The 6,831-nt window shown below is 48.7% G+C and overlaps 1 pseudogene; it reads left to right on the top strand.

The window, feature by feature from the left end:
* The first annotated feature begins 6,190 nt into the window (after positions 1-6,190).
* LOC135901479 (U2 spliceosomal RNA) lies at positions 6,191-6,372 on the top strand (annotated as a pseudogene).
* The last annotated feature ends 459 nt before the right edge of the window (positions 6,373-6,831 follow it).

Here is a 6,831-nt window from a genome sequence, read left to right as displayed (position 1 = left end):
AGTCGCGAAACGTTTTGGAAGGGTCGTGCGCGTGGCCGCGCGCCGGAAAGCCACCGGGAGAGAGAGAGAGATAGCACTTTATTTACACCCGTCAGAGAGTATGGGTGATCGGGTGAGACGCAGCTCTCCCTATCACCGTCTACCTCCCCCCTAGACGTCGGCCGGAATCAGTTGACTTCCGGCGGCGGCCTGGGCTTGACGGATGGCCTGTTTTTGGGCTTGCTCTTCCTGGCTATGGAGGGAGGATTCCCATGACTCTCTGTTTCCATGTAGGCCGTTTAGTGCTGGGCAAGCCCAAAGCATGTGATTTAGCGTTGCTATGCCTTCACAGTTTTTACATTTTGGAGAGTGCACCTCAGGATGCCATTTGTGCAGAATATACGGGTTTGGGAAGGTACCCCGGGAAAAAATAAAAGCGCTCGGAAGCGCGCTGTTGCAAACACTTGTGCCGTGTACCGCTTTGAAACGGTTGAAACTCTACTGGTAGCTCGACGTTGGTGCGGCGCCGAAAACGTGCGTAGCGTAAGGCTGCAACTCCACTTTAAAAGAGAAAGCGGCCAGGGCATCGTCCGAGTTGTCCGGACTGCACCATGAGCCAGGTAGTTGCGCGCGTCTTTCATTGGTGGCTAGCAAATTTATTAAAAACGCGTGCGTTACACTTAGGCGACAGTTAAGTACATCACGTTACTGACGAAGTCTTCTTGCTGCGTCGGCCCTCACTTGTTGGTAGTGGCAGCGCATGCCTGACTGCACGTATTCGTAAGGCGCGGCTACACTGGGTCGATACGAGACTGACAAGAAGCTCACTCCGACGATTGACCGACTTTTGTGCGTCACTGAAACGATTCTATCATACCAGGTCGACAACGTTGCAACCAATGAGCGCGAGTTGTACTGTGACAGGCTTTTCTGTCGAAGGCACCGGCAAAATCAGCGTGCCGACCATCGTTCGACCGAACCCCGTGTGATCAGCCGTCGAACAGACACGATAACGACAGCGTCTTGGCTTGTACATTTAATTATTCGTCCTCAAAATGAGTCCAACACGCCTACCAAGTTTATATGCCTAAGCATCAACCCTCTCAAGCCGTGCCCGTGAAGTTTGAGCCAATATTGATCCTGTTTAGCGAAGGTTAACCTGGTGTCATCGAGTTCGTGCACCCGCTACCGGCGGACCTGAACTGAAATGTAAGCAGTTAGGTTGAAGGAAACTGCTTTTATAGTTCAGTTCTGGCCTTAGCGATTTTAAATCAACTATACTTCACTTCGCACGGCGCGTACACAATAAGCGGTAAGCGGCGACACAGCGCTGTGACAAGATCTGTACGTCACCGTACCTGTAGGCTGTCGGTCGCATTTGCTACGTTCATGGGTGGGTCTGTACGTGTTGCTTTGCCGACACATTTCTCAATCTCAGAGATGTACTGTTTCCCTCTGCGTCGAGCGGCAAACAAGAGACTGTGTGTCGGTATTCAGCAGCATATACAACCGCCTCGCTCAGTTATACCAACGCCAACAACACGGCCTACAAATGAGCACTTATGCTAGCGCAGCTTTCTCTAATAATCCTCTATGTCGCCCTAAAACTGTAAGTATGATGGAGTTGAAGAAAATCGGGAATCAGAAATAAATTAACCGCCCGTAATATGGTATCTGGAACATACTAGCCGTGTTTAAGTGGTTCGGCCGCTCATATTGAGTCGTCTCAGCGTGTAACAACAGGACACATATGCGCAAACATGCATGTTTTGCTAATTTTTGACACTAATTCATATCAGCGATGCACCGTTTCTACAATATTGGACGATAACAACGTTCTGTGGCTGTAGACGTTGACGTAAACAAGTGCACCGCTTTGATAAATCCGACGCAGATTGCTGCGCTAGAAGACTTCTCGAATATGTGAAACGTCTAAATAATGTGTAAAAAGAATACAAAAAGCGATGTCCAAGTGCACAAATCAGTGACAAATTCCAAGGCAGCCGTGTCGCTAAATAGAACTCGGCGTGCCATTTTCGACCGCACTGTTCGCAGAACAGCGCACTCAGGCCTGCTCACCCAGTATACATATAGCCGATGAGTGCTACATGGCTTCCAGGAATGACGTGCTGTCCCGAAGAAGCCACTAATAATGATTCGCGATCCACGAATCGCAAAATCGACGCGCACTCAACGTGGGCGCAGGTACACAAATCAACCGGCGAAAGCCCCGGGACCCTTCCGAAATGTTTTCAGCGGCTTGCGGCAGAGGGCAGCACGGGAAAATGAAAAAGGCGGATTGGGATGAGGTCGCGCCGCTGAAAACTGCTCGCGATAATGCTCGGCGCACTCGTTCGTACTAACTACGAGCGCTGGTGAGAGAAGAGAGAGAAGGCTCTTTATTCGAAAAACAGAGAATTTTGCCGGCGCGTATATAACCGCTGGCATGCTACTCTGTATAGGGATGGGGAATGGGATTAAAAGATTCCAGAAAAGAGTGGGAGAAAAAAAGGATAAAAGTAAACATGAAATGTCCGAGTGGACCTGATCTAATATTTACAGGTGACATGGTGGGTAAATTTAGGCTTTTGTATAGGAAGTGTGCAATTTTTAAAGCTTTCCTATTTGACCAATTTCTGTTAGGTATTTGAACAATAAATCGAAAACCCGTCGCTGCTTTGAAGGGCCGGGCATTGGACCTAAGATGCTAGGTAACGTTAACGGTTCGTGGCAAATCATGTCCATTTGGTGCTCAAAAAATTGTCTCTCGTCGCGGTACGCGGGGTATTCTAGCCCCGCGTACCACGCGGTATTTGTTACCGCACTGGTATTTGTTAATGGAGCGCAGTGTGTCGGCTTTCATTCCTTAATCTTAGTCTAGTTCCTTTGGAGAACAAATATTTTGCTTGTTCTTCGAGGAGCATGGTCTCTCGTGTGTATTCTTGCGCATATATTTTTCTATCAGTAGGTCTTGCGTGGCGCAGGCAGAAAAACATGTGTAACCTTACTGCTTGCCGCTTTAAACAAATAAAGCATATCTGCCCGATCAAGCGCTCTGTTCCCAGATTTATGCGAAGTACTAAAATTAAATTATGGTGTTTTACGTGCCAAAACCACTTTCTGATTATGAAGCACGGCGTAGTGGAGCACTGCGGAAATTTTGACCACTTGGGGTTCTTTAACGTGCGCCTAAATCTAAGTACACGGGTGTTGTCGCATTTCGCCTCCATTGAAATGCGGCCGCCGAGGCCAAGATTCGATCCCGCGACCTCGATGTGAAGTATTCTTACAGTAGGAAAAAAAAGGTTTGCGTCTGCCTCGCCTAACAGAATGCACAAGAATTCGTTCGCGGTCTCTTATTGCGGTCTTAACTCGGGCTCCGGAAACAGTTTTACGCATATAACGCTCTTTCAATCGACGCTGAAAAGAAAAAGAAAAGCACGGTGCGGTAGCTTAATTAGCGGGTACGTATGACGTTGGGCTGCTAAGCTTAATGAGCCCGCGGTTTTAATTTAGGCCGCAGAATACGGTAGAGGTCAAATAGGAAAAAAATATCAACTTATGTTTACGGCGTTCGTGTTGTTCACTTCTCTACTCTTGTGTCCTGTCTGCACGCCTCACTTCTATTTTGCATTATGTTTAGCTGCATGTTAATGAACCACAGGTGGCGAACAATAAACTGTTTGCCTTATGATCTTATATAGTTGTTTTTTCTAGGTAAAACCCCAGAATTTGTTTAAATACAGAAAAAGAAACCTGTGTATTTGAGATTTTCGCTAGGGGTGTAAAGAAAATGACATTATTCTCCACACTGATTTCCCAGAAAAAGATGTTATGCTTAACTTATTTACCATACCTGCATGTAAAGCCATTCGCAGTGGAACTCCGCTCAACTGAGTAGCTTGCAAATTATAAACGGCTGCATCCAGTTATACAGTGCATATCATAACGACAGTAATGAGGCAATCAAAGGAACGGCATGCCTTATATGCACGTCACTATATATGCGGATCTGCTGTGTCCGTTGAAGGAGATAAGCATGATACCACATGCACCACGAAGCGCCTCAAAGCGGGGCGCTTATATTGAATGAGTGCTAGGAACTTCTTAAGCAGGAGTTATCAACCAAAGAAGTGCGTTAATTCGCACAAAAACTGGTGTGCCTCCGCGCAACATCCGTGACTCTCCAGCAGCAGAATCCTTCAGAACAGTTCTCACTTGCATCGGTTACTGGCCCTCGAGTCTTCAAAGTGCTGTTATGCGTTGCATTCGAACCCAAACGACTATTCGGTATCTTTTTGTAAGTTTCTTTAGCTGTAGAGCGCCCACCACGGCTGCGGGAGGTTATGGGCTCGATTCCCACCGCCGCCGAGCACCCATTGGTTCAAATGGCCTAAAATGTACTCAGGCCCGGCGTTGGGCTTTCTTCAAGGATGGTAGCCTTGTTAAATGAACCTGCGCCGTTAGTTCCCGTTGAAACCTTCGTGAACACACACACACACACACACACACACACACACACACACACACACACACACACACACACACACACACACACACACACACACACACACACACACACACACACACACACACACACACACACACACACACACCTACACACACGCACATACACAAACGCACGCACGCACACGACGCCGTGGGACGCCATGGAAACTACATTAATCTGTACTTCCCAGTCCCCCAGATTTAGCCTGAGTAGATAGGTAATTTACTTGCTCTAACACTGTTGTTGATATAGCGCATAAACGTTACCGTGATTCCTTCTCTGTGGAAGCTCATTGGTCTGCCTGGGGCTGGTTCCATCTGGAGTGCAAAGGAATTGCTCTACACCCCAGTTCCGTCCGTGATGAGGCCTCCAGCCACAGGCCGTCGCTCGAAGTTGCCGTGCAAGCTCCCAGAGTGGGCCTCTTGGGAGAATTGCTGAGGGCACTGTAAAGTTGCACGCTGCGAGCCGTTGCTCGGAGCCTTGCATGGGGCTCTGCATGCCCTCCCGAAGAAACCTTTGTCCGCCAAGGTAGGTGGCACTTGGAACACGTGCCCTCTCGAGCTACCAGCGATAAAGCTGCGCAACAACACGAAGCCCCAATGGAACCGCGGGCTGGGCAATGCCGCCTCCCGCACGTTCGGCTGAAGCGACCGTGCACGTGCGGCCGCCGTTCTTGTTCTTTAAGAGGGGTGAGCTTCGCGTAGTTTTATTAGAAATACCGAATGTTTGCACGTTCCTATTTTGCTAATGTCCCTCTTAGACCTTGCCTGCTTTGATTTATCGAGAAGTTCAGTCATCCACTTCTCTTCATGCCGCTCAGTTAATAAACCTGACTCATTTCACTATAATATTTATTTCTTCGACTATTGACACTGCTCTGTAATATTTCACTAACAAGAAGTGGACGTGCAACAAGACGATACCAATACAATTTTCTTACTTACCTTGGTTTTGCAGATGGGTGGCTGCTGTGACAAAATTGCGTGCTGTTTTGGAAAACAATGTTGAAGACAGCATTTCACTGGGCTAAAATTGCAAATGGTACTGTCCAACGCCAAGAGTCATGGGCGCACAAAAGCAAATAAAGATATTCAAAAAATTCAGTGCCACTCCACTCGATGAAGGTGCACGACCAGCGAAGCTGTGTATGTGGGCCCTTTAGTGCCGAACTGTCCATTGCCGTGCGTTAAACGCCATGTGCGCGCAAATGCAAGGCGAAGCGTGACTAGTCGCTCCTCCACGATGTTTAGCCTCGGCAGATAATGATGCACCGGGGTGTATACATATTAATGCGTTCGTGCAAAACGCGGCACGACACCTTTTACTGACGAATCCCGGCAAGTAGAACAGACGCGCATCTCACCGCACTCCGAGGGTACACTGCTTCACAGCAGCCAAGGCGATCGTGCGTTGGTCGACGTCCCGCAGTGCAGTGATGGTTGTGTGGTCACCCGAAAACCACACGCGGTCACGCAAAATTGGTTCCCCACAAACTCTCCCGGAAAGCTGGCCGTTGCTCCGATGAAACGTTTCATGTTTGCGGGATCGGGGCCACATGGACGGTTGGTATTTCTTTCCGCCTCGCGGTCCTGGCGGCCAGCACGCTTACGGGATCGCCACCACTTGAGAGCGGAAGGAAAGGAAAGAAGAAGCGCAAGTGCTTCCATGGAGTGCCGACAAAGAGAGGGCGGTGCGAACGTAGACGCGGCCGACGCGGGTCAAAGGTGTAGTATGTTCTTATCAGCTTAATATCTGATACTGGTCGTATTTGGACATGCGATATTAAAGTTGTTTTTGCAAGTTGGCTGAATGTTTAAAGCCTGCTTCACCTACTCCGCGGTTCGGCCCGGTATATCGCTATCTTCGGGATCGGCCCTAGTACGGGGAGGCATTCCCGATGTACACGGCTCGAACACGGCTCGATAGACGCACGCAATTTTTCAAGAACCTAGCCGTATCCAGCTTCGCTGTAAAAATGTCCCGCAGAAACCTGTTACAACAAAAACTGGGCGTCCGGGCAAAAAATGCCCGCTCGCCAGTAGACGATGCGCTTCACAATGACAACAACATTGAAGACGTCGTGTTGTATAATCGATGCCTCAAATATACACGCTTGGCAAAATGGTGTGAATATAAATTTGCAATTGAAATAAAGCAGAATTCTAAGAGCACACATGCGCAATCGATCTCAGCGCCCGTGGCGAAAGTACATTGAACCTGCCGCGGAGCGCGTCTCCGCCCCAGTCTTCCCCAAATCCAGTTAGATGGATGGATGGATGGATGGATGGATGGATGGATGGATGGATGGATGGATGGATGGATGGATGGATGGATGGATGGAT

The sequence above is a fragment of the Dermacentor albipictus genome, chromosome 1, assembly GCF_038994185.2.
Source record: "Dermacentor albipictus isolate Rhodes 1998 colony chromosome 1, USDA_Dalb.pri_finalv2, whole genome shotgun sequence".
Lineage (NCBI taxonomy): Eukaryota > Metazoa > Arthropoda > Arachnida > Ixodida > Ixodidae > Dermacentor > Dermacentor albipictus.
Note: the sequence above shows the minus strand (reverse complement) of the source record. Positions and strands in the feature narration are given on the sequence as shown.